At 50.1% G+C, this 5,991-nt stretch overlaps 1 long non-coding RNA gene across 2 annotated transcripts in view; it reads right to left on the reverse strand.

Moving 5' to 3' along the window:
- The window catches only part of LOC102485446 (uncharacterized), a 25,316-nt gene extending 19,675 nt beyond the window's left edge, over window positions 1-5,641 (reverse strand). For both annotated transcript variants that reach the window (XR_003549725.1, XR_003549724.1), the window contains exon 1: window positions 5,474-5,641. This is a non-coding gene — a long non-coding RNA (uncharacterized LOC102485446). The remainder of the gene's footprint in view (window positions 1-5,473) is intronic.
- Window positions 5,642-5,991: the final 350 nt, after the last annotated feature.

Consider the following 5,991-nt stretch of genomic DNA (forward strand, 5'->3'; position numbering starts at 1 on the left):
TACAGCAAGAACCTCTAAAAAAAAAAGCAAAGAAAGGTGTGGAGGTGAGAGAGTACGTGGCAGGTGTAGAGTATGTGGCAGGTGGTAAGTTCTGCGTGTTAGCCCGTCCCTAGGACTGTATAAGCAGAGGATTCTGTAGGAAGGATTTTTAACTTAAAATGTAAATAAATATTGCATTAGAGAGTAAGGCATGAAACTGGCTCGTAAACGTGAGCTATCACTATTCGCGCGTCTCTCCCCTGGCTGTGCTTGCTCCTTATCTCCATGCCTCACAGCGTCTCCTTTATCTCCTCAGCTACTCTTGCCAGAGAGGTGCCTATTTTCCTGCCAGACACACAGATGTGGTTTTGCTGATCTATTGGTCTTTTCTTTGATTATTTTATTTTCTAGATTGTATTCATTTCTTCCATGAACAAGAGAGACAGAGACAGAGAGATGGCAACCCAACAGGGTCTCGATGCCACGATCCACCCCAGCCTCAGCCAGCCTCTGCTCATGGACGCACACAGACCGCACACACAGGGAGGTCTCCAGAGGCACTCTGGGAACCTGCCCACGCAGGCCTCACGGAGTCCCATCTGGCCTCCTTTCGATTAATATTTGTTCTTATCATTTCTTTCTTCTCCTTTTATTTTCATTTTATTCTGTTCTTTTCTTACTTCCAGAGTTGAACACTTAGCTCATTAATTGTGAATCTTTTGTTTTGTCTGTTTTAATTTGGTCAGAGACCATGTGCACTCACCAGAGCCGGAGTGAGGGAAAGGGGGGAAGAACTCCCCAGTGGGCGTGGTCACACCACAATCCCATCTCATTTCTCCATCTTGTCCAGATTTTGGGTACACCACACACACACACACACACACACACACACACACACACACACACATGTTTTTTGAGCTGCTAAGGCCAGGATTCTAACTGCATCATCGGCCATGCAGGATCCAGCTCCCTTAACCACAGGCCATAGGGCCAGCCTGGGTCCTCTTTTCTAATGTGGCTAAGTTATCAATTTCCCTCTGCTCACTCCTACTTTCTCACTCTGTGACTTAATTATCTTTCAGTTCTAAATATTTTCTGACTGCCCTGTGCTATCTTTAACTTTCAAATTAGCTAGTTCATGAAATTCAGTTTTGAGCTGTATGAATTTAAAAACTAGTTTCATGATTTATTTCTAATTTTTAAAAAGCATATTCACTTATTTCATTCATGAGCAATGGAGACAGAGGGAGAGAGAAGCACCTCCCATGGAGTCACTGATATACTGCATTCTCCTTTCGCTCCGCAAGATCCCGGGCACCTGACACACACACCTGGCAGGTAGTTTTTGTTTGTCTGTTTTAAGTATATAGGGCCCATAGGTGGCGTGGAGACTAAGGCATTGGATCCCACATGGCTGGCTGAGCAGTTTGAGTCCCAGACCCAGCGACTTAACCACACTGTGTGGAGGGACCAGCAGTTAGCGTAATGGCTATGTCGCTGAACTCCCACATAGTCGATCACGGTTCGAGTCCTGGACCCAGTGGCTTAAACTCACGCTGGGCGCATGTGCGTGCGTGCCCAAGATCCCAAGAGGAGAATGGAGGAGAGGGGATTACGATGTGGCCATCCCGCCTGGGGGCTGATTTATCGCTTTCTGTCTCTCTGTCTGTCTGTCTGGTGAGCACACGCACCCTATAGCAAAAAAACAAACAAACAAAAAAACCTCTCCAAAAAAAGAAAAAAAAACCCCACACTCTGTGTGTGCCCAAAATCTCTAAGTAGAAGAGAAGAGAGGGGATTGTGGTGTGGCCATCCCCTCTGGGGGGATGATTTCTTACTCCCCCTGAGCAAGCACACGTGTGTGTGTGTATACATACACACACACACATATATAATCCACATGAGAGAGGAAGAGAGAGGAGCACCCCGGGTCTGATCACACAGTGACCCCCTTCCGCCAGTCCTCCAGCCTATTGGACCCCGGCACTTGCATAGTCCCCAGGTGTTTCAGGCTGACTGGGCCGGGATTTGAACTGAGGTCACTGTGTGGCATGTGGTTTCTTTCTATTTTAATTTCAGTGTTTTTGTTTGTTTGCTTTTTTGCTATGGGGCGCATGCACTCGCCGGAGAAGGCGAGAGGGAAAGTGAAGAAGCACCCCTCAAGGAGGATAGCCATGCTCTAACCCCTTCCACTCCATTCTCCTCTCGGGATTTTGAACATGCACACACACGTACACAGTGTGTTTCTCAAGCTGCTGGATCCAGGACTGGAACCATGCGGATGGCCGTGTGGAATCCAGCGCCTTAACCACCACGCCACCGGCTGGCGTGAATCTGGCTTCTCTTGAGCAGTACATTACTGCTGTGACAGCTCTCGCTTTCATTACTTTCTTGTGAGTTTGAATCTTTAATTTCGTCTTTAATCATAATAAACGCTTGTTTTATATTCTCTTTGCCCTTAGTTCTGGGTTCTCTGAGCCTTGGCCTTGCACCCTGCTCACGGTGTCTGCCGACATGCTCAAGATGACCTCTTTCTGGGACCAGCAGTTAGCATAATGGCTATGTCGCTGAACCCTCATGTAGCTGACCGTGATTCAAGTCCCAGGCCCGGTGGCTTAAACTCACACCGGGCACGTGTGCGTGCGTGCCCAAGATCCCAAGAGGAGACTGAAGAAGGGATTGCGGCATGGCCATCCCCCCTGGGGGGTGATTTCTCCCTTTCTGTCTCTCTCTCTCTGTCTTTCTGGCGAGTATACGTGCCCTATAGCAAAAACCTCTCCAAGAAAAAAAAAGATGACCTCTTTCTCACGTACACTGAGGTTGGATGTTGGAACTCATCTCTGGAGGGGCTTGTTTTTCGTGTGGGAATTTCCTGTGGCTTGAGTGGTCAGGGTGGCCCTCCAGAGCTCTCCCCATCTGCTCTACCAGCTGGTCCAGGGTTACCCCAGCCTGGTGCCGATCTTCTCTTCTTGTCGCAGGAATCCCACACCCTCGTGCAGTACGCATTTGGACCTCAAACCCAACCCAGGCACAGACACAGGCCTCGGCTTTTTCAAGGGATTCTTTTTCAGCTCCCACTGCTCACTGCCCGTGCTGTAAGAACAAGCTTCCTTGTTATCTCCCTGCACCGGCTGATAGGATTTTTCTGGCTCACTTTTCACTGAGAGATCAGCCCTAAGAGCGTCTGGCTTTGTAGGGAGGCACAGTTCCAGCCCTCCACCTCCTGTCAGCTGAAGATCTTATCTCCAGTCTCAGCACAGAGGCCAGCTCCAAGCCCTCTGGTTACTGGATCTGATTACCCCTCCACCCTTCTCCTGTACCCCCTCCTGTGGAGACTGTGGAGCGAACCATGTGACCAGCACTGGGAGTTTCTGTGTCTGGCCCCTGGGGTACCTCTTGCATGCTTGCTAACTCAGCCACGCACTAACGATTTATTAATGTGTTTGGTCAGATTTCATCATGCATTTCTGTATTTCTATAGGGAGAAGTTTTTCTTTCCTTTTCTTTTAAATTTGCTAAAGGGCTCATGCACTTGCCAGGGAGAGAGAGAAAAGAGAAAGAGAGAAAGCAAGAAAGCAGCCCCGTTGGGGACAGCCACAGAGGGTCGGGTGCACATGTACATGTGTCCGGTGTGTTTTTCAAACTGCCAGGTCCAGGAGTCAAACCTCGCAGGTGGCCATATCCCAGTTGCCTTAACCCACGCCACTGGCTAGCCCGGGAGGTTTTTCACCCAACTCTAGTTAAAGATTTTGTCAGAACAGAATCCCTTTTATTAGTTTTTGCTTTAGAGTACATGCGTTCACCAGAGAGAGAGAAACAGAGACAGAGAAAGAGAGAGATAGAAAGAGAGGGAAAGTGAGAAATCATCCCAGGGGGGATGGCCATACTGCAATCCCATCTCCTCCACTCTTGTCTTGGTATTTTGGCATAAACACACGTGCTTGCTCCCATCATTCTAGAGACACCAGGTCCAAGATTCGAACCACAAAGCTGGCCATGCAGGATCTAGTGCCTTAACCTCCACACCACCTGCTGGCATCTTGCTTCCAAATTTAAAAAAGTCTAGGTACCAGCAGATGGCATAATGGCTATGTCGCTGAACTCCCATGTAGTCGACCGCGGTTCGAGTCCCAGACCCGGCGGCTTAAACTCATGTGGGAGTGTGTGCATGTATGCCCAAGATCCCGAGAAGAGAATGGAGGAGAAGGGATTGCGATGTGGCCATTCCCCCTGGGGGGTGATTTCTTGCTTTCTGTCTCTGTCTTTCTGGCGAGCAAACCCACCCTATAGCAAAAACCTCTCCAAAAAAAAAAAAATCTAATTAATACAATTACCATAGCATCATCAAACCAAAGCCACCTGCCCCCTGAACCACGGCAGAAGTGCACCCATGTCACTGATCCTTCCCTGCCACAGACTTGGGACTGAATGGCCACCTGCACTGCACGGAGGCAGGCCAGCTAGCCACCAGGACTGCTGGTGCTCCGGAACGTCAGTGGGAACGAACCTCTCCACGGAGCCTCTGAGGACAGCATCTGGTCTCTCCTGGCCAGGCCAGCCGTGGCTTCTGCTGCATGAAACATGCCGCATGGAACTCTGCGCTGGTGCCATCTTGTAGCAGCGTCAGATTTCTGGGTGTCACTGTGATCGGGCCTCTCCGCCCGTTTTTCTGTGTAAATGGGCAATGTCATCTGAAACAATGATTTATAGGACTGCCACTAAATAGCTAGCCAGTAAAATTGAGAATGGCCTGAGAGTTCGCACCCGCTTCTGGCAAAGATAAGGAATCTAGCAGACGGAGCGGATTGCGCCCTGTGGCACTGCAGACCCTCAGTCCTTCCGCATGACCGCTGCAGGGCTGTCGCTAGTGTCCTCGGTTTACGAGGGCCCTGGCTTGCTTCCCAACATGCACGCCACGTACTCATCCCCGTTTGGCTGTCAGATGGACGAGGCATAATTTGGCCAGGCCACACCCCTGAAAAAACCCGCTCAAGTGTCTTTGGGGGATGTCCTAAAGTTAGTTACGGTGACCGGTGACCGCCGCACAGCTGTAAGTATACTAAGAACCATTGAACTGTATACTTTAACCGGGGCATTAATTTTTATTGCCCGAGGGTATGTGCACTCATCACAGAGAGACAGAGAGACTGAGAGAGGGGGAAGGAGAAAGCACTTCCCCAAAGTGGCATGGTCACGCCACAATTCCTTTTCCCCCATTTCTCTATCCTGTTGGGATTTTCAGCATGTGTGTGCATGTGCCCAGGGTGTTTTTTCAAGCCACAGGACCGGGACCTAAACTGCTATTAGCCATGTGGGACCACTTTGTTAACCAATAGGCGTGGGAGGGACAGGAAGCAGTGTTTCACGGCGCCCATGACACAGGAGCGTAAACTTGCCCCCTCCGCCGATCCTGGCTGTCCCAGGGCTGAGCTCTAACTTCATGCTCTCCAGGAAGTTCCGAGGCCCTCTGCGAGTCCCGAAGTGTCCTGCTTACCTCCGCCTCTACCCTGCCACATGGAACTGACGGTCCCGGTTTATCAGTTTGTCCCCTGGCGTCTTGGTCATCTCTGCCTCTCCAGGACCGGTCTCGGCACCTGCTGTCCTTGAGATGCACAGCCAGAGTGTGACTAGCCCAGCCGATCTCACGGGGAAGCCCACAACAGAAGAGCCAGTACAGCTCGTAGGTGCTGCGTCAGAGCTCAGGAACGTGGTTATCACCCCTTCCTCCTTAGCTATTTCTTAACCTCGGATTTAGCAACTACCAATTAGCAATTTAGCAAGCACCACCTTCCTTGTCTTTCTGGAATGCTTCTCTACTTAGGTACCGTCCCCTTAGCGGGGAGGAAGCTAGGGGACTGTGCTTTCTAACTGAATGAAGGGGGGAGGGGGAAGGCCAATTAACATTCAGCTAAGAGAGAAAATGATTTCTCCTATCAGCAATAAAAACTGACAGCTCTATCAGAAAAGGAACTGGGGGAGCCACAAAGCCTGGCAAGGCAAGGTGGGGAGGGA

The sequence above is a fragment of the Tupaia chinensis genome, unplaced genomic scaffold, assembly GCF_000334495.1.
Source record: "Tupaia chinensis unplaced genomic scaffold, TupChi_1.0 Scaffold000294_5, whole genome shotgun sequence".
NCBI lineage: Eukaryota > Metazoa > Chordata > Mammalia > Scandentia > Tupaiidae > Tupaia > Tupaia belangeri.